The sequence below is a fragment of the Coffea arabica genome, chromosome 2c, assembly GCF_036785885.1.
Source record: "Coffea arabica cultivar ET-39 chromosome 2c, Coffea Arabica ET-39 HiFi, whole genome shotgun sequence".
NCBI lineage: Eukaryota > Viridiplantae > Streptophyta > Magnoliopsida > Gentianales > Rubiaceae > Coffea > Coffea arabica.
In genome coordinates this window covers 25,960,442-25,980,964 of record NC_092312.1, presented here as the reverse complement: position 1 = coordinate 25,980,964, position 20,523 = coordinate 25,960,442, and the positions used below count along the sequence as shown (strand labels likewise).

The 20,523-nt window shown below is 33.3% G+C and overlaps 1 pseudogene; it reads right to left on the bottom strand.

The window, feature by feature from the left end:
• Positions 1–9,878: 9,878 nt before the first annotated feature.
• On the bottom strand, positions 9,879–19,150 carry LOC113724155 (furcatin hydrolase-like; annotated as a pseudogene).
• Positions 19,151–20,523: the final 1,373 nt, after the last annotated feature.

The window sequence follows — 20,523 nt, the reverse complement described above, 5'->3', positions numbered from 1 at the left end:
ACTAGATTGGCTAGTAGTCCAAATATTTTACAATGGTCTCACATATCCAATAAAGACGCATGTAGATGCGGCAGTGGGAGGAGCATTGATGGGAAAGACAGCCGAGAAAGCTCAACAATTGATTAAAGAAATGACTGCTAATAACTATCAATGGGCCAACGAAAGAGGTAATACGAGGAAAATCGCAGGTATGCTTGAAATAGATACCTTGAATATGTTAAATGCAAAGATGGATAATGTGGTTAGGACGCTTAATAGGCATGTTGGTTCTAGTTCTAATCAAATAGTAGTTGTTGCATGTTATACTACTTGCGGTGGAAATTATAATGATTCTATGTGTTCTAGCAGCGAACAGGTTCAATCAGCGAACAGGTTCAATATCTTAACAATTATAACCGTCCACTCCAAAACAATCCATACTCCAACACCTATAATCTAGGATAGCGTAATCACCTGAATTTTAGATGGAAAGATCAAAGGAACCAATAAACACCAGTTAATTCACCGGATTTTCAACCGAAACAACTACTTCCGGAGTCCAAACCAGCTTGAGAATTGGCAATTGAGAAGCTGGCAAATGTATTAAATGATAAAATTGAAAAGTTAGTCAGTGTCACTACTCAACGGTTTGATAGAATTGAAGGAAGGATGGACCAACTCACCAATATGTACAAGAATGTTGAGGTGCAATTAGGGCAAATAGCAAATGTGGTTAACAATCGCAACCAATAGGATTTACCTAGCAAGACTAAGGTAAATCCAAGGAAGCATGTGAAGGCTATAACCCTCCGTAGTGGTAAGGAAGTAGGTGAGCCGCATGTAGTTGAATATGAGAGAGAATGTGAAAAAAGAGAGAACAAGCAGTTGAGTGAGTTAGGAGAGAATAGTAAGAAAAAAAAAAAAAAGAAAATGTGGAAGAAAATGAGTCACAAATTGGAGATACAACACCAATTCCACCGTTGCCATTTTCACAAAGATTGAAACCTTCGAGAAATGACAAAGAATTTGAAAAATTTGTCAACATTTTCAAACAATAACATATTAACATTTTGATGCTATTTTGCAGATTCCTTCATACGCAAAGTTTCTCAAGGAGATAATGACTAAGAAAAGGAGGTTAGTAGATAGTGAGACAATTGCATTAACGGAAGAATGTAGTGCCATCCTACAAAACAAATTGCCACCAAAGTTGAAAGATGCAAGGAGTTTCACAGTTCCTTGTACTATTGGTAATGTAGAATTTTCTAAAACACTTTGTGACCTTAGTGCAAGTGTTTCATTGATTCCTTTAACTGTGACTAGGCAATTGGGGTTGAAAAAGTTAAAGCGTACTAACATTTTCTTGTAATTGGCTGACAGGTTTATTAGACATCTAATGGGCATATTGGAGAATGTGCTCATTAAAGTGCAGAAATTCATTATTCCTGTTGATTTTGTTGTTTTAGACATGGAGAAATATGTAAATATACCTATTATACTTGGTAGATCATTTTTGGCCACTGCAGGTACAATAATAGATGTCAAACGAGGTAAATTCAAGTTTCAAATTGGTGACGAGGAAGTGGAGTTTGATTTGAGTAAAATGAAGAAATATCCCTCTTTTACCGACCATGTTTATTCTATTGACATTAGAGATGAGTCAAGTTAATCTTGACAATGATTCTCTTGAATTTTGTCTTAATAGTGTAGGCTTACAACAGGAACAAGTTGAAAAAATGACTGAATTTTTGTAGGCACAAGTTCCCTACAAAAGGAGAAATGCGTATGAGGAGTTAGGACTGAACAAAGGATTCCTCCACTATCGTGTGATCAAGCTCCACGGCTTGAGTTTAAACCGCTGGTTAAACACCTCAAATATGCATTTCTTGAAAAAAAAGAGACATTGCCGGTGATTGTAAATTCTGCACTAGAGGAGGAACAACTAAGCAAGCTCTTACATATTTTGAGAAAGCATTTAAAGGCAATAGGATGGATGATTTCTGATATCAAGGGAATCAGTCCAACTATTTGTATGCACCGGATCTTGTTAAAAGAAGATTCTAAACCAGCGGTTGAAACTCAAAGAAGGTTAAATCCGAATATGAAAGAAGTGGTAAGAGTAGATTCTTAAATGACTGGATGCAGGTATAATTTTTTCAATTTCTGATAGTGTTTGAATTTCTCCTATTCATGTAGTGCTAAAGAAAAGGGGGATAATCATAGTATGTGGTAACAATGATGAAACGATTCCATTTAGAGTTGTAGTTGGGTGGTGAGTTTGTATAGATTATAAAAAACTGAATACAGTCACTAGAAAGGATCATTTCCCTCTTCTTTTTCTTGATCAAATGGTAGAAAGATTAACCGGATATGAATTTTATTGTTTCTTGGATGATTTTTTAGGATACAATCAAATAGTCATTGCACTGGAAGTCAAGAGAAAACCACATTCACTTGTCCTTACGGCACTTTTACATTTCAAAAAAATGCCTTTTGGACTGTGCAATGCACCGGCCACCTTCCAACGATACATGATGTCAATTTTATCCGATTTTAATGAGAAAATCATGAAAATCTTCATGGATGACTTTTCTGTATTTGGATCAACTTATGATCATTATCTTAACAATTTAGATCTAATTTTGCAGAGATGTGAAGAAACAAACCTTGTACTCAATTGGAAAAAATGTCACTTCATGATTTGTGAGGGTATTGTTCTAAGTCACAAAATTTTTTCAGAAAGTATTGAGGTGGATCAGGTAAAGATAGAGGTTATTGAGAGAATGTCTCCACCTACCAATCTGAAAGGCATTCGTAACTTTTTTGGACACGTGGGATTTTATCGGTGATTTATTAAGGATTTCTCCAAAATTGCTAAATCTTTATATGAATTACTTGTAAAAGATGTTCCTTTTCACTTTAATGATGAGTGCTTATTTGCTTTTACCGGACTGGAGCTTACCATTCGAATTGATGTGTGATGCAAGTGCTTTTGTAGTTGGAGCTGTTCTTGGGCAAAAACATGATAAGCGACTTTATGTCATTTATTATACAAGTAAAATGTTAAATGAGACCCAAGTTAACTATGCAACAACAGAGAAGGAGTTGCTAGCAGTGATATTTGCATTGGATAAGTTTAGATCGTACTTAGTAGGATCTAAAGTTATCATTTATATCGACCATGCAGTACTCAAATATCTTTTAAATAAGAAAGATGCAAAACTTCGACTAATTCGATGAATTTTATTATTGCAGGAATTTAATTTGGAGATCAAAGATAAAAAAGGATTCGAGAACTTAGTCGCTGATTATCTTTCTAGACTGAAAAATATATCTCAAGAAAACCATTCATCCATTAAAGAAGAATTTTTAAATGAGTTTTTAATGGCAATTTATAAGTCACCATGGTATGCTGATCTAGTTAACTTTGTAGTTAGTGGAGTGATACCAAGTGATTTGAATTCTCATCAGAGAAAAAAAATTCTTAAATGATGCTAAACATTATTTTTGGAAAGAACCGTTCTTTTACATATATTGTGCAGATGAAATAATTAGAAGATGTGTTCCGGAAGAAGAGGTACATAATATTTTAATGCATTGTCATACCCTTGAAACGGGAGGTTATTTTAGTACAACTAAAACCGTAGCAAAGATATGGCAATCTAAATTTTATTAGCCTACTATGTACCGAGATGCAAGAAATTGGGTTAAAAGTTGTGATCAATGCCAAAGACTGATAATATCTCAAGAAAGAATGAAATGTCGTTAACTACATATTTGGAAGTTGAGCTATTTGACGTTTGGGGCATTGATTTTATGAGACCATTTCCTAACTCATATAATAATAAGTACATCCTTTTAGCAGTTGATTATGTCTCTAAATGAGTGGAAGTCATTCCTTCACAAACTCATGATGCTAAAGTTGTGCTTAACTTCCTTAAACGGAACATATTTTGTAAGTTTGGAGTCCCAAAGGCAATAATAAGCGATGAAAGTAAGCATTTTTTTAATAAAATTATTGACATCTTGTTGCTTAAATATGGATGCAGGCATAAAAAGTCACTCGCCTATCATCCTCAAGCCAATGGCCAAGCGGAATTGGCTAACCGGGAAATAAAAATCATTTTGGAGAAAATTGTCAACCGATCGAGAAAGGATTAGTCAAACAAGGTTGAAGATGCTTTGTGAGCGTATAGAACGACATTTAAAATGCCGTTGGGAATGTCTCCATATAAGCTTGTTTATGAATAAGCGTATCATTTACCTGTAGAAATAGAACATAGAACTTATTGGCCTATTAAGACTATTAATTTTGATTTTAAATCTGCAAGTGAAAAGAGAATGCTCGAGTTGAGTGAATTGGAAGAATTGCGATTGACTTCGTATGAGAATACCAAGATTTACAAAGAAAAAGTGAAATTTTGGCATGACAAACATATTCTTCCCAAGCATTTTGAAGAAGGGAAAAAGGTGTTATTATTTAAGTCAAGACTTAAATTATTCTCGAAAAAACTTAAGTCCCGATTGTCCGGACCATTTGAAGTAGTTCGCACATTTCCTTATGGAGCGGTGGAAATAAAAGGAGAAAATGGTGCTCCATTCAAAGTGAATGGTCAAAGATTGAAGCTCTATTTTGCCGGAGAAAATGTTCCTAAAGAGTGATTTACTCCTTGGGAAACACAATGGAAAGTTAAGAAAAACTGTAAGAGAATCGAGCCAACGACTGTAAACAAAAGCGCTTGTTGGGAGACAACCTAAAAATAATATTGTAGTTATGTGTTTTTATGTGTTTCTTAAATTTTGGTGTGATTAAATTGACTAATTAGATGTGGTTCATTTGTTTATAGGAGGTACCAGAGGATTTAACATCGATTTTGGAGGTGCATTTGAAGAACAAGTACAATAAGGGAGATTTTCTTATCAAATAGTACTTTAAGTGTTTAAAAAAAATGTTGAAATGCATGATTTTAGTTGTCTATGGCTTAAAAATGTTGAAATTATATTTGAAAATATTGTCATGAGATTAATTTTCTTGAAATTGAGGTTGTTGGCAGGGAGTTTTGTCCATTTTTATGGAAAAATTTTGTCAAAATTTTTCCAAAATATTTTTCAATATTTCAAGTTAATGGCTAAAATGTTCAATTTTAAGTACCTAATTCTTTCATTGGATAAAATGTAATATGTATTTTGGGAAGGTTTAGTCCTCATTTTGCTTCGAATGAATTATTATGCAATTAGGATTTTTACATTTTAGAAACTATATTCGCTTAAAAAAAGAAAAATTATGCTTAGAATTTTGCATGTTTAATGATATTTCTCATTTTTACTTAATTTTATAAGTAAGTGATTGATATAGTCAAGACAAGACCAGATTCTTCCTTTAAAAATGCTTAGAGGGAAAAGAAGATTGTTAGAAAAAAAAGGAGAAAATTATATATATTATTAATTTTTTATTCCAATAATTCACATACTGAGTAACCGGGAGTTGACATTTACAAATGTCGACATTCGCGTAAAAAGGTATTGGAATTAAGAGTATGCTTAGCAATTTGAATAAGTGAAATGTTGAGTAATCGGGAATCTTCATCTAAAAGTGTCGATTTTCTCGTAAAAATGCGTTTTCACTATTTAAATAAAATGAAGTGTGAATAAATCCCTCTCAATTGTTAAGTTTTGATGGTCATGGGATGAGGAAGACCATAAAATTGACTATGTGATTTACTTATTTATTGAATTAAGATAGAATGAGAAATTGAGTTGAATTTGTTGAAATTAAGGCATAATTATTTTTCTTTAATTGAATTTTATGAGTATTTATTGTAATCTGAAAAATGATACAATGATTGGTTTCTAGGTTTTAAGAAATTAAACTTGACTAAAGTATATATAGTGTTTTATCTCTTGAATCATTGTGGTAAGGTATGTGTGAAATTTCTTGAAGACAAGCAATGATTTTAGTGTGGAGGAATTTGATAAGTGAATATTTAACATACATTTTGTACAAGTTTAGCATGAACCTTTAGTATGTTTTGAGAAGATTAAACCCATATTTGAACTCTTTTGGTGATAATTGTTTAAATATTGTTTAAGTGTTCAAAACTTGATTAATGAGTGGATTAATGCGTTAATTTTGTGAAATTGTGAAGGATATTGATATATGAAATTCATGCACGAGATGAAGGAAATATAAGGATTGTCCAGAGGATAAAGTACAAAAGAAATTAGGAGCAAAAATAAAGAAAAAAAGAAAGAAGTGAAAACTGAAAATTGACCAGCATGGATCCGAGCTCGGATCTGTGTGAACAAAGGGCGATCCGAGCTCTCGTCTGTACTTCTGGAACAGTGCATCCAAGGCTAGACGATCCGAGCTCTCGTCTGTACTTCTGGAGCAGTGCATCCAAGGCTAGACGATCCGAGCTCGGATCATTAAGAGAAAAGCCTTGGATCAGCAATGATCCGAATTCGAATCGTTCTTCACCCCTCGGATCCAAGGTTCGGATCTGCCTCTCTTTTCTGCAAGTGACACAGCCATTTTTCTCATCTTTCACACAACTTTCCAGCTATCTTGGGAGAGAGAATTCAGTGGTACATGCTTCTGAAATAAAAGGGAAGCAAAATAAGTTATTGACAAGTCAAAACAACATCTCTTTTGACTTCTTTTACAAAATCTGAGTGGTTGAAATCATGAAAGAGAAAAAAAGGGCCTTTCTATCACCTTTTATGAGAAACACAAGGGAGAAGCCAGGATGGACCGGAGGTAGCTAGTTTTTCTTCTTGCAACAAGTTTCTCTCTAGTGAGGAGTTCTTGGGGAAGCATTTGAAGTTTTACTTGTAATTATCTTGTACAAGAATATAGCAGAAAATTGAGGGCTTCACCATCAATTGGCTAAGCTTTCCTTTATCTTTCTTATACTTGTACTTTATGATGTTTTGCATTAATAAACTTGTGAGTTTGATTGTTAAATCATTCATGAGTAGCTAAACTTCTTAATCTATGGAGTAGATGAAACTTATGGCTAAATGATATGAATTGAATGTGATTTACACTTGTTATATTTTGTATTAACTTGTCTATTTGTACAGTTATGATTACTTGTTATTGATTAATCACCAATAGTATGTTTATAGTTGTTATTGTTCAATGAAAATTGGTAGTAACAATGGAAACACATGAGTAGAGCTTAAGTTGTATGTTCATGAAAATAGAGATACATTTAAATAGATTACTTAGCATTTCAGGAAAAGATACAGAGTAGAACTAGAATTTCACCATGAAAATAGGAAAAACTGAACTACTCTAGACCATTTCATCATCAAAATGAGTCTTGATAAAATTGGGAATTAATCCATGGTTAAACAAGAATAATAACAAGAAGTAAATCTGTTCATTTGCATTATTTATGCCATAAGTGGAATCTACATCCCTAGATTTATCCTTGAGTGAAAATTCTCCATTTGCATTTAGCATTTGTTAAACTAGATTTGTAGATTAGATTTGTAAACAACATCAATATTCTTTCTCTACTCAAATTTATTCATAAGTCTAAATAATAGAGAAAACAAGGACCTAGTAATTGGTTAATTTGCTTCTTGTGGGATCGACCCGATACATACCCTATATTACAATTTTGACTTGTATACTTGCAGTTTAACGGGTATAAGATCGGATTTAAACTTGTATTGATATAAAAATTCTGTCGGAGTGTATATCATATTCAATGATAAGTAAATAATTTATCACTTATTTTTTGAAACAAGTTTTATCTAAGAAATTTAGTGCCACTTAATTACTTTAGATGTTCAATTTTTTGTTATCAATGCATCTGAAAATGTTAAGATCTGAATCCATTAAATTTAAATGTTAAATTGGTTATTAAACAAGGGCCTTACTTTAGTTAGTAGGAATATTAATTAGTTTTTTTTTTAACGGGTGCCCTATGTACACTAGTTAATATACCTGCATTCCACTCAACCTAATATGTATACACACACACACACTAACAATTACTACTTTCTCTTCCACTTTTACACTTTCCCTAATTAATTTCATTATATTTATATATTTTCTTTGATTAATTTTACATTTTTAAAAATTTAATATCTGAAATACATTTTAACGAATATTTATAGGGCACCTATTAGAGAGACCACATTAATTAAGTGATTGTGATTCTTGAGATCCTTGATTTAGCTTTCAAATCCTTCTCTTTTGCCCTTTCCTTTGTAAGATTTGGAGCCTCCATTTGAACCAAAAAAAGAACTATTAGCTTAATATTCTTTTGCTTGTTATTATTAGTTCTCCTCTGTTACTGGTATTTAGTCTCCAAAAAGATCAAATATTGGAAAATACAGTTTTTCCTTCATTGAAATGTATGAAGGTGAAATTACACCAATGAGGTATTGGTTTAATGGCTAAAGTTAATAACTCTGGAATTAGAGGTTCTAGTTTTAAATCTTCATGTCCCTTCTTGCTTCTTAAATCTTGCCCCTTACCTGCTAGAAATTTTTTTTAAAAAAAATGTGGAATTACAAATTTTCCTTCATTTTGATTTGTTATTAACTCAGGAAGTGGAAGAAGAAGTCCAGCCGTCTAAGAGAAGAAGTCCAAATTTGTACCTCCTACTCACCTAGACCAGCCAAACAGTATGCCACACAGGCACATTTTGCAAGGTTAATTCTTCAATTTCCAAAGAAGCATTTGAGAAAATAATCAATTTGTGATGCACAAAATGTTCAAATCCTCAGATATTTGGGATGAATACCATTTCTTGTCATTCCCATTCAAAGAAATAGATAATTCGACAAATATTTATTAATGCAATAGGAAAATAGCAATTTTTTTTACTGCTTCCTGGAAAGGAAAAAGAGGGATGAAAAAAAAAGAGAAAAACAACGTTCATTTCGATATGGTTCAATTAGACAAGAGTACATTCTTCGTAGTTAACCATAGCCTTTGTATTTGTCATCAATCTTTATTAAAAATAAGAGAGATTTATAAGTCCAACTTGGGACCAACAATACATAATTCAAACGTTTTACAAATCCAACTTTTGTACTTTGTTTCACATAATCTGAAGTAGCATAACTGCTTTTAGGACTCCAGGAATTTCTTGTAGAAGAGAGCTGAAAGCTTGGGATACCTCTTCAGTCCATCACGAATAACTAACACAAATTTTTCTTTCCTAATTAAAACCACGGAAAGAGGTTCCAAATTAAAGTTGCTAATCATAAATAAAAGGTATAAAAAGGGGAGTTGGCCTATGAATATGAGTAGCAGTAGGGGACCATGACTAGGTGGCTAAATTTGAAATTTCACCTTAACATGTTAGTATTGTACAGATTGAGTTGTGTTAGTGGTACATTGGTTTTGTTGCCTTATTATGTGGAAGCAATTGGAGGCTGGTGAAGTTCCATGTCTGTCTAAAATGCTCCAAATACAAATTTAGTGTTCTTTGTGTTGGCAGTCTCTTTTCCCGACCTATGTCTAAAACCATGTACCCAAACTTTTGCAATAGCTTTTGACATTAGTTTTCTACCATGCAACCACCTACTTTTGCTAATGTAAATAGTGCTTTTGTCTACAACTCTTTGTCTGGCCTTTCTATCCTGTAATGACCAATTTTTGGTAATGTATAGGTTACTACAAAATAATGTACCTACGTATCCTGAGCTACTACTCTTCCATCATCAAATTCGCACACATCCACTCTTAATTCCACACACATTACTAGCAACTTTACAAAAAAAAATTGGGCACCCTCATGCGTCGCATAATGCACAAATAAACTAGTTTATTTAAAAAGAAAGTAAATTTCACAGCTCATATGCAAAGTTTTCACACTCACATATTCAGATACTTTATTGGAAAAATTAATATTCTAATAGAAAGGAAAATGAACTTACTCGATGGCTTCTTTGACTGCCTTTAGGTGGTTTCTATAGAAATGTACTCTTTGATAGTCCTTCACCCCTTGTTTAACTGTAGTGATGTTGGCCTCACCCATTCCTTGTTATGGCAAAGAAAGTATTGGGGTGACGTCTTGGATTTTTGTTTAACATTACTCAAATGGGATGAAAATTGGAAATAAAGCTTCCTACAAGAAAATTAAGAATTGCTACTCTTACTATTCTCGGTGACATATACGAGTGGATTGTTATACTTGTTCTTTGTATAGACAAGAATCTCACGAAGACCTTTTGGATAGACAAAAAAGATTGGCACCTCTTCCTAGGGCTGTGCATCGAAATTGAATTCGGTAAATCGAAAGTTTGAAATTGGAATTTTTCAAAAATTTGGCCTGATTTTTCCCAACCGAATTCGATTTCGAAATGGCAAGTTCCGATTTCGAATTCGATGCCGAATTGAATTCGCAATTCGGTGGATTCCAAATTCACCAAATTCAGACCTGTGCATATTTTTTTTTTGGTTTCCCCTCTTAGTCAAAAACAGAAAAACCTGTTCAAATTTAATGCAGTCCCCTTGTACAAGGACATTGCTGCTTCTAAACAATCATACTGATGCCATTAGCCGAAGAGAATAGGAATATCATAGGACACGATAAGTCGCAGAATCACCATGGCGTACCATATCTCCAAAAGAAGACTTGAGAACTTCAAGATTCATAGTGTCAATGGTATTTACAAGTACATCATATGAGATCAAACAATATAATCCAGGATTCAGCACTGATCAAGATTGAAGACAATGCTTAGAAATAAGTGGACCGTGATCACATACTCAGCATAAGAACATTAGAAAATGTCAAACAGATTCAACAATGAAACATCACCATAAAGCTGAGAAAATGAACACAAAGTATCTTTTGTTCAGTCAATGCAACTACTTACAAGGCCCACAAACATGAATAAAAGGACTCAGAATTCCTAATCAGTATCTGGAACTAAAAACTTCATTATGTCAATTCCCATAGGGGGGAAAAATCATTAGAGAGAAATTCAAGAAAAAGAAATGATTGTCAAGTCTCTGAAACAGAAATATTTTTGGGTACATATAAGAACATTCCAGTCCAAATTTCAAATACAAAACAATTTCAGCAAATAATACAAATAAGTTATTATCAAATAATACAAATGTAAGCAACAATTCTAGTCCAAATTTCACACAAACAATTCAACAACATTTCAATTTGCAACTTCCGAGGGATTGAAGGATAGGCTTGACTATTCAATCTTGAATTTCTATACTCCAAATCAGAATCACCATTAGAGAATTCAAACATCAACAATTGTGGCTTCTGCACCTCCTTTGATCATACCTATTATTCAAGAAAGAAAAAAAAAGAATGAAGTAACTTAATTGCATTTATGAATAGAAAAAAATATTTCAAGTTTGTCAATAAGAAAGAAGATAATTTACCAGATTCAAATTCCTCAAGATCCTCCAATTTTTCTTCTACATTCAACTCATTTTCGGATGCCCGAAACCAGTCTTGAGCACAAATCAAGGCTTGCACAATTCTTGGAGTTAAAGAGCTTCTGAATGGGTTAAGAACACGTTCTCCGGTACTAAAGGCAAATTCGAAAGCAACCGTAGAGACCGGGACAGCCAACACATCACGAGCCATTTGCGAAAGTATTGGCAACCGAAGATTATTACCTTTCCACCAATTCAAGATATCGTACTCGGGATCCTCATCCTCACAATCCTCACTCAAATATTTGTCAAGTTTAGATTTAGCATTCTTTCCTCCAAGTTCAACTTTTCTTTTCTTGAACTCAATTCTGTATCTATCATTTATTTTTTTGGAGACTTCTCCATCAAAGGAAGAGATGCTATTTTCAGATCCACTAGAAAGTGAAGAGGTAGAGGAATGAAAAGATCCAGCAGGAGTATTGAGTGTCTTGTACTCATCAAACAATTCATGCATTGCATCCTTGGCTACACGAGCCACAACAGCACCCTCGGTATCACCATACATTTTACAAGCAATGAATTCAAAATACTCAAACTTTGTCCTAGGATCAAGCATATAAGCAATGAAAATCAACATGTTCATTTTCTCCACTCTTCCCCAATACTTATCATACTCGTCTTTCATCGTTTTTGTCATTCCACTCAAGTCAAGATTAGCATTTTCTGCCATTTCCTTGAGGATGCCATTAATGTGACTAAGCTCATTGATAAGATTATTAGATGTCACATATTTAGAACCAGAAACCTTTACTGTGAGATCATAAAAGTTCTCCAAAAATATAGTTAAGAATCTTGCCTTTTCCCAATCACCTTTTGTTGGCAACTGCTCTAGCTCATGCAGCATATATGGATCTTGCTCCTCAAACGTCTCAAATGCCCTCTCAAACCTATGAGCACTGTCTAACATTAAGTAGGTTGAGTTCCACCTAGTTGCCACATCTAAACTTAGTAACCTTTTACAGTCAATTTTTTCAATTTCAGCACATTCCTTGAATTTTTTCAAACGAGAAGGTGATTGTCTAATATATCTCACAGTTGTTCGGATAGAATCAACGGACCCCCAAAATTTTTTTAGGCCATCACTCACAATCAAATTGATTATGTGAGCTACACATCTTATATGAATCCACTTTCCCCCTAATATAGCTTTGCCCCAATTTTGCAATTTTCCACCCAAATATTGCACATCTGTGTCATTTGAAGAAGTATTGTCAACTGTTACTGTGAAAACATCATCAATCCCCCACTCTAATAAGCATTTCTCAACACTCTTCCCAATTTCAATCCCTTTATGACTACTAATTGGACAAAAATTTAAAATTCTTTTGTTCAATTGCCAATCACAGTCAATAAAGTGAGCTGTCAAACATATATAATTTATTCGTTGGATAGATGTCCAACAATCAGTGGTAAGACAAACTCTAACAGCTCTACGCCTTAACATATTCTTCAACTTAATTTTTCATCTAAATAAAGTTGATAGCAATCTCTAGTAATTGTCCACTTTGAAGGAATCTTAAAAGAAGGACAAGCAGTTCTCATGACATGCTGAAATCCTTTGCCTTCTACATGTTTGAATGGCAATTCATCAACAATCAACATATAAGCAATGCGTTTTCTAATTGCATCAGGGTCATACTTCCAACTAATAAGTGCACTCTTAACATCCCTCCCAAGAGCACCAACTTCTCCCAAGCATAATGTACCTTGCCCCTTACTTTTATTTGCAGGATTCGTTTCACATGATTTAATATGGGATAAGAGAGGAGTAGTACCATTAGACTTCGGATTAGCAGCTATCATTTTCGTACAGTAGTTACATACGACATGACGAACACCTTGGACATACTGAGGCTGAAAATGATCCCAAGCTGGTGACCTTTTCTTGTACTCGCCTCTCTTCTTCTTAACACCAAGGCCAGATTCTTCACAACTGTTAGAAATAGGAGCTGGACATGAAGATGGCGTTGAATGACTTGAACCTTCTATCTCCTCAAAAGTGGACATGTTTACTGGTATGCAAAAATCAAGAGTAGTTTTTTTGATGAGTTAAAAATCAATTAGATGTGCCTTTTTCCCATAAAGCAGATGAGACTGTTATTAATTTTAAAAAAAAACTGCAGGTCGACGAGGAACTATTAAAGATTTCTTGTGACTTTCAAAAGACAATTACTGAAGTGGTATTTAGTGAGACAAGATTGCCTGCCGCTCTTGATAATGTAAACATGCTAAAGAAGCAAGAAAGCTTTCCATTATCCTTTAATGGCTCATTACTCTATAAAGATAAGCAAAATTAGGTTTTTGGATATACGCATTGTCTATAAATCAAAGCTTCCTTCTTAAATGGACATAAACGTTTACAAAAAGATTATCTTCTTTCCAAGGATAAAACAAAGTTGCAGGAGCAGCGAAACAATCAAGGTGAAAACACAAAGCAAAAGAATACACATTCATTGCTTGAAATTGGTGGCTACATTTCTACATTCACACATGAAGCTTCCATTGATAATTTAGCAACTCCAGCAACTAGCATCATGCCAAGTATTTCTGTTAGCAAGTAGGCCAGATCATTCGATTTGTTATTCAAAAGACTGGTGTAGTACAAAACTGACATCCTTTTAGCGGACAAGAACTGATATCCGGATTGTATAATGGAAATAAATGGATAGTTTAGTGAAATAATGCATCAGTTGAAAGCGGAAAGCAAGATTACAGATTTTATCAGTTACCTTGACCAATTTATATAAACACATTGCAGCTAAAACCTTGTGGCCAGATATACAATCTTTCATCATTATTCACCTTTTTAAATAGCAAGCTACTGGACAAGAAACATATCTAAGAACACATCAAACATCACAAAACTCAAACAAAAGGCCAAAGTATGCAAGCTGTTTGATGAAATGCCTAAGAAAAATACACTAGAAACATAGATGAAAGCTAAGTAAAATCAGCCGCGTACCTCAATTTGTCCTTGAAGATGAAGGCTGATGATGGCTTGAAGATGAAGAGTGAAGATGCCGTGAAGATGTCTATCGCCTGTCGGGCTTGAAGATGAAGGCTATGTCTGTCAGGCTTGAAGAAATGGCGTGAGGATGAAGGTGAAACCGAGAGTGAGAGAGAGTGGAGGCGGTGGGGGTAGAGAAAGAAAGGTGAGACAGTTAGTCAGGCGGTGGAGGCGGTGGTCGGTGGAGGCGGAGGAAGGAAGGTGAGAGACAGTGAGTCTTGAGATGAGAGACGAGGAAGAGGCGGCGGAAGACAGATTATGGTTTTTGTAATTTGAATTGTTAGATGTTATGTTAGTATTATTGTTATTACTTATTATTTATTAACTATTTAACTTAGTATGTTATATAATATGTATTATATATATTATTATATTATATATAAATATTATTATTTGAATTCGAAATAAAAGTTTCGATTTCGAAATCGGTAATTCTGATTTCAAAAATTATAATTTCGAATTCGACTCAATTTCGACCAATTCGAAATCAGAATTACCAAATTCCATTCCAAATTACCGAAATTCCGAATTCAATTCGAAATCGAAATTTTTCGACTTTGCACACCCCTACCCCTTCCTGCATATTTTGCGATTCAATTTATAAGTTGAAATACTCGACATGCATCAAACAGGAGATGAGAAGTAGGGTTGTTTAAGTTTTTAACTACTGCTCTGTACATCTTTAAATTTTACAAAAGAAAAACAACGTGAAAGGCATACGAGATTACTTTCAATTCCTCTTGTACAAAGAATAAGGTTGCACGAGAGTTTTTTTTTTTAAATAATGTATTAGGCACACTTAAGATATTTGCATCGTACTACAAATTAAGCTATTGACAAGTTGTTCACTCTTAGAATGATCAAGTATTCTTTTATTACTATTGATTGGAATTTAATTTTCCTTCTCTTTTGATTGGCAAGCTATAGAAAAGACATGATCTTCTACTGTTGACTTTAAAGGGTGCAAAGAGAAAACAGTTATTGTGGTTGACCACGCAATGTACTAGTATTTTAAGCACTATTGTGATTTTTTTAATAACAATTAATATAAAAAATAGTTAAAGTGATTTTGTGAAGCAATCAAAAAAGTGGGGAGAAAACATACCGGTTCGCCAATGGAGAGAATTTGAAGTATAAGGGCTCCAATTTGAGTTCCTTTAAAGTTCAAGTGGAAACGTCAAAAACAATTTTTGCTTTATATTTACAACTTGTTTGACTAACTTCATTGTCTGTTGAATAGCTAATATTAGCACCAACATTATAGTGTGTATTGGCAGTGTAGTAATTTAATCCAAGAAAATCCAGGGACCCTTTCACCAATTTTGATTGCTTCGGAGTGAATTTTGGTAACCTTTTGCCCACAAGACGACGCATGCTTTTGGGATAATCACCAAAAACTAATGGATCCAAAAACCTGTTAAGCCACAAAAATTTTATCTAGTTTGCAGTTTTTTTTTTTGCTAATCATAGAAATAATCGTCACGTGAAATTAAAATTGGGAGGAGAAAAAAAAAAAAAGTGCTGCACTTACCATCCGTACATGAAGTCTAGTGCTCGTTGGGCTGCTTCGATATCCGCTTTGCTATTGGAATAGGGAACGAACCAATGAGGTACGAGCACTATCCCTATGTCACCTTTTTGGGATGGCTGTACAAAGAAAGAACAAATTTTAAAATAAATAAATGACCATTGACCGTAATGTTACTTTGCTGTTGTAATACTGCCCTTTAATTAATTGAAGAAAAATGGTTGCTATGGAATCAAAAGAAAATAAGAGAAAAAGAAATTTGTAGCTATCAATTTGTTTGACTAACCATACCCACCCAAAGAAAGTGTAATTGAGGAAAAGAACGAAAGGATTTAGTAATTGTTAATGACTAGAGTTAATTTTTTTTTTTTTTGTATATGCAAAAGTTTCTGACTCATCTATAATTCTACACTAGGCATTTTGTGTTGCATCAGCCATATGAATTGGTTAGTGAAAAATTTGATCCTAGACTGTATATGATAATACAAAATGAGTATCCAATTGCTCTAAGACCTTGTTTGTATTGCAACTTTTTAAAGTTTATATTTTATAAAAAAAAATATATTGTAATGGTGTGATGTATGTATGGTAATAAGTTGATTAAAAAATGTATTGAAGAAATTTTTCTGCGAAAACTCATAATCCAAATCAGGTTTAGGTTACATTAGCAAAATTATAGAATAAGCATCTATATACTCATTAGTTAAAGAATTAAGCATAGAAAAGTAGATAAATAAACAAAATCATGATATCTTTTTTACCATTTAATTAATATATATTTATGGTGTTCTAACCTTGTACTTCTCCCAATACAATTTAGCAATTCCTCCATGAGAAAGAAGAATGTTGTGGGCAACCAAGTAAGGCTCAGTTGCAGAGCTGCCCGCAGGACAGTCATTGTTCCTCCATGCAGAACACCGGCCAGGCGCCAAACTGCCCGTGTGATAGCCGCCTTGACTGAAGGTCCATGGCTCATTAAAGGTAGCCCAGTGCTTCACTCTATCACCAAAATTCATTGAAACAAAGCTCTGCGAAATCCAGAAAATCAGTCCTGCCAATAAGAAGGGCCAGATGTTAAAAAACATGAATTTCCCACTTCCTCTTCTTATTCAACTCTAATCAATAAAACAAGTCATGTGTTTAATTTTCTTTATTTTTGTGTTCATGGTTCTTCATGGAATGTGAATTATGATTAGTGCAAATATTTTCTTACGTGATACGAGGGCTTAGAAAGCCACCATATTCATCTTCAAGTGGTTGAGGACGATCCCAATGGAAGATTGTTGCAAATGGTGTAATACCTGCTATAGATCGAGCGAGGGATCAAGTTTGGTGGAAAAAAAAACCCTAAAATGAATGTTAGAATGGAAGTTAATTTTTTTTAATTAATATTCTGATATTCTATTTACTATTTGCTATAAGATGGTTGATGACGCTGTTGTAGAAAGCAATCCCTGCCTTGTTCACTCCTTTACTTAGCTTTCCAGCTGAAATTCAAACATATAATAAACTACCTCAAATTCAGGGCACTGGCTCAGGCTTATACTGGGATTTTGTGCACTAATTTCACATTAATTTGTTGGGGCTTTTGGGCGAAAAAGAAAAAAGATAAACTAACGCAAGGATAATTTAAAGCACTGCTTCTACTAATGGCTACAAAAATATAAATAATTTGGTTATGGTGCTTTGTAATTGTAAAACACAGTACGAATTTTGTATGGAAGATGGGCTTTTCTTTCAAGATATCCCATTGCCAATGGCGAACCTATTGAAATTTGACACACTTGCACTTTCATTTCATCATTTGTAATTCTAGATTGTCGATGAAAATTGATAACATTTATTAGAACAAAATTAATGTGAAACAAATCTTACTCGGTATAACTCTTGGCCACGAGATGGATAATCTGAAGCCATCTAACCCCAAGAATTTCATCAGTTGAATGTCCTCCTGCATTTGACCATGGCCTTTTTTACTCAAAATTTAGATCTTTTAAAAAAGTAACTCCTTCAAAGATTAACAAAAAGCTAAGAGCTGCAAATTATCTCTGAATTAATTACATACCTTGTAACGATGATAAAAATCATCAGCTACATCACCGGCGGTATGATCTGATATTTTATCTGTGATTTAAAAATTTCAAAGAGATTAATTTTATGAGATTGAGTTTTTTTAATTATCATTTAACTATGTTGAATGATTTGTTATCATTTTTTCCCGTCGTTTAGCATGCAAGGAATGTCTAGAGTAGTGAACTCTTTCTACCTAGATTACCTTTTCAACTAGAATATTAGGAAGACAAATTTATTATGGTCAGGTACACAAGTCGGAATGGAATATTCATTTGTTTCCCAATATCTTGTATAATCAACATTTAGATATGAAAGTGAAAATCATACAAATTTGACTTAATTGTACGGATTAGTTTATAGGATATAACATGTTTTATTACTTTTGTTCTATCTGTTCTACTATGTTATTTGTTTATTTACATAAAATTTTGACATTGTTTGCTTTTAGAATAATTGAGGATTGATATTAAAAATTTTCAATTGTAATACTGGATTTATTGTAGCATTTTTATTTTTATGTTAAAATTCTACATCCACCAACAATGTAAAACATAAATTACATGAAGCCAAATAAATATAATATATTTTTAATATTTAATATGTTTTCATTTTTTATATGAAATTGAAAAAAAATTCACACAATTGTAAAGAATAAAGTATTTTAAAACATTTGTTTTATATGGTCCATATAAAACTTGGAGTGAAATGAATAAGTTGAAAATGTCATTTCTTTTTAGACCATTCCTGCATGCCAAACATGGCGTGAGAAGCACTTCAAGAAGCTAATATACAACGGTTGCACCATCTCATGCTATGTAGTGAATATGTTTTCAGTCTTTAGAGGCAGCAAATATTGGTAGATATATAAAACTAGGGAGTTAAAAACTATACTAAAAGCACTTAGAGAGAGAAAGAGAGAGAGAGACTTGGATAAGCATGATCACGTTGCCAAGGTAATAAGCAGACAAAGAAATTTGCCTCTACCTAGTAATATGAAGTGTGGTGGGAAACTTTTGAGGCCAAAAGTTGAAATATTTTTGGGTTCTTCAGCAAATGAAAGCTCACTCAAAGAAGACAAGAACAGAACAATAAATAGGAGGCCATGGAAAGCAATGCGTTGATATGCCATGGCTAGCTATTTGGCTGGTTAGCTTCAATGTCTTCAATTGTACAAAGTTCCCTTTTTATAGTTGCCAAAAATAAGAGGCAAATTCCGAAAATCCTTTTGCTACAAGCGTAAATATATTTCATAAAAAAATTTTAGCGTGGACCCTAATGATCATCATTTCCATGATTAGTTGCTTGTGGAAATAACGTTTTGATTTGTTAATGATTATTGAAATCCTTCAGAGTTGGTTGAAGGATCATAAACTTCTTACTTACAATACTGCATCTAGTTTTGGCCGTGATTAACAAATTTTTCACAAGAAACTGTAATATTCTTTTAAAACTTTTGAATTGATCAATCATTTTCGAAAGTTATTTTTGTAACCAATTTGGGAACTCCTATTAGTATGTGGACGTCTCGTGGTTGTACTCTTCAACTTTCTATCTATGAAAAATGACATCATCTTATATTTTTGAGTTAGAAGTTTTCTCCTATATGAATTAAGATTTTAAAAAGACTTTGATTAATTTCATTGAAATACTACTCATTTTCGAACTTTAAAACACAATTTTGATTTATTTTCAAGGTTTATGACTTATTCAAGTAAATAATTGAAAGGTAAAAAGAAAAGTAAAAGCTCAGTTACTTGAATAAGTTTAATGTAAAACTCATATCAATTCAGACCACAATCAACAGAGCTTTTCACATATTAATTGTATTATACTCGTAATTCCAGAATAAGACATTCCATAGCCACCAAAAGATAATCCACAGTTTTTGTAAAACAAGTACGTACAGTTGGGTGGTCGGTCAGTTTGATTGTTGTTGCTTGGCTGTAAGCTTCTCAATTATAGCTATTTATCAAGAATATAAATCATTCCTTGGCCCCAGAAAACCCCTAATTAAATGTAAAACAAGTACAATGGGGTGGACTTTGTATACCTACCTTTGGCTCTTGTCGTATTTTGGAATTATTATTATTTTTTTTTATAAAGCATTGACCGCTATGGAGTGGATTAGTTTAAGTGATCAAGTACATCATATACAGATCAGCGAATCGCAAATCGATTGCCTCAGGAAATCAAATTGGACTTGTCACTTATGACAAAATTTTCTAATTAAGTGCAAACTAAACTCGAAAACCTTCCACAAATAACAAAAGCCTCAAGTGTATAAGCCTTAGCGAATATTCTTTAATCTTTATTACTTGTTTAAACTGAAAAAAGTGGCTCTGGTCTTTCATTTCTTTCACTCTTCCTGACTTTTGTAATCAAATTAGTCATAATTATCGTGTACAATATTTTTGTAGTTCTAAACTACAATGGACCCTTTTTTGGGCCGGGCAAAACCACGAAGAGTTGTTTGATCAAATGCACAATATCCTCGAACAAGAA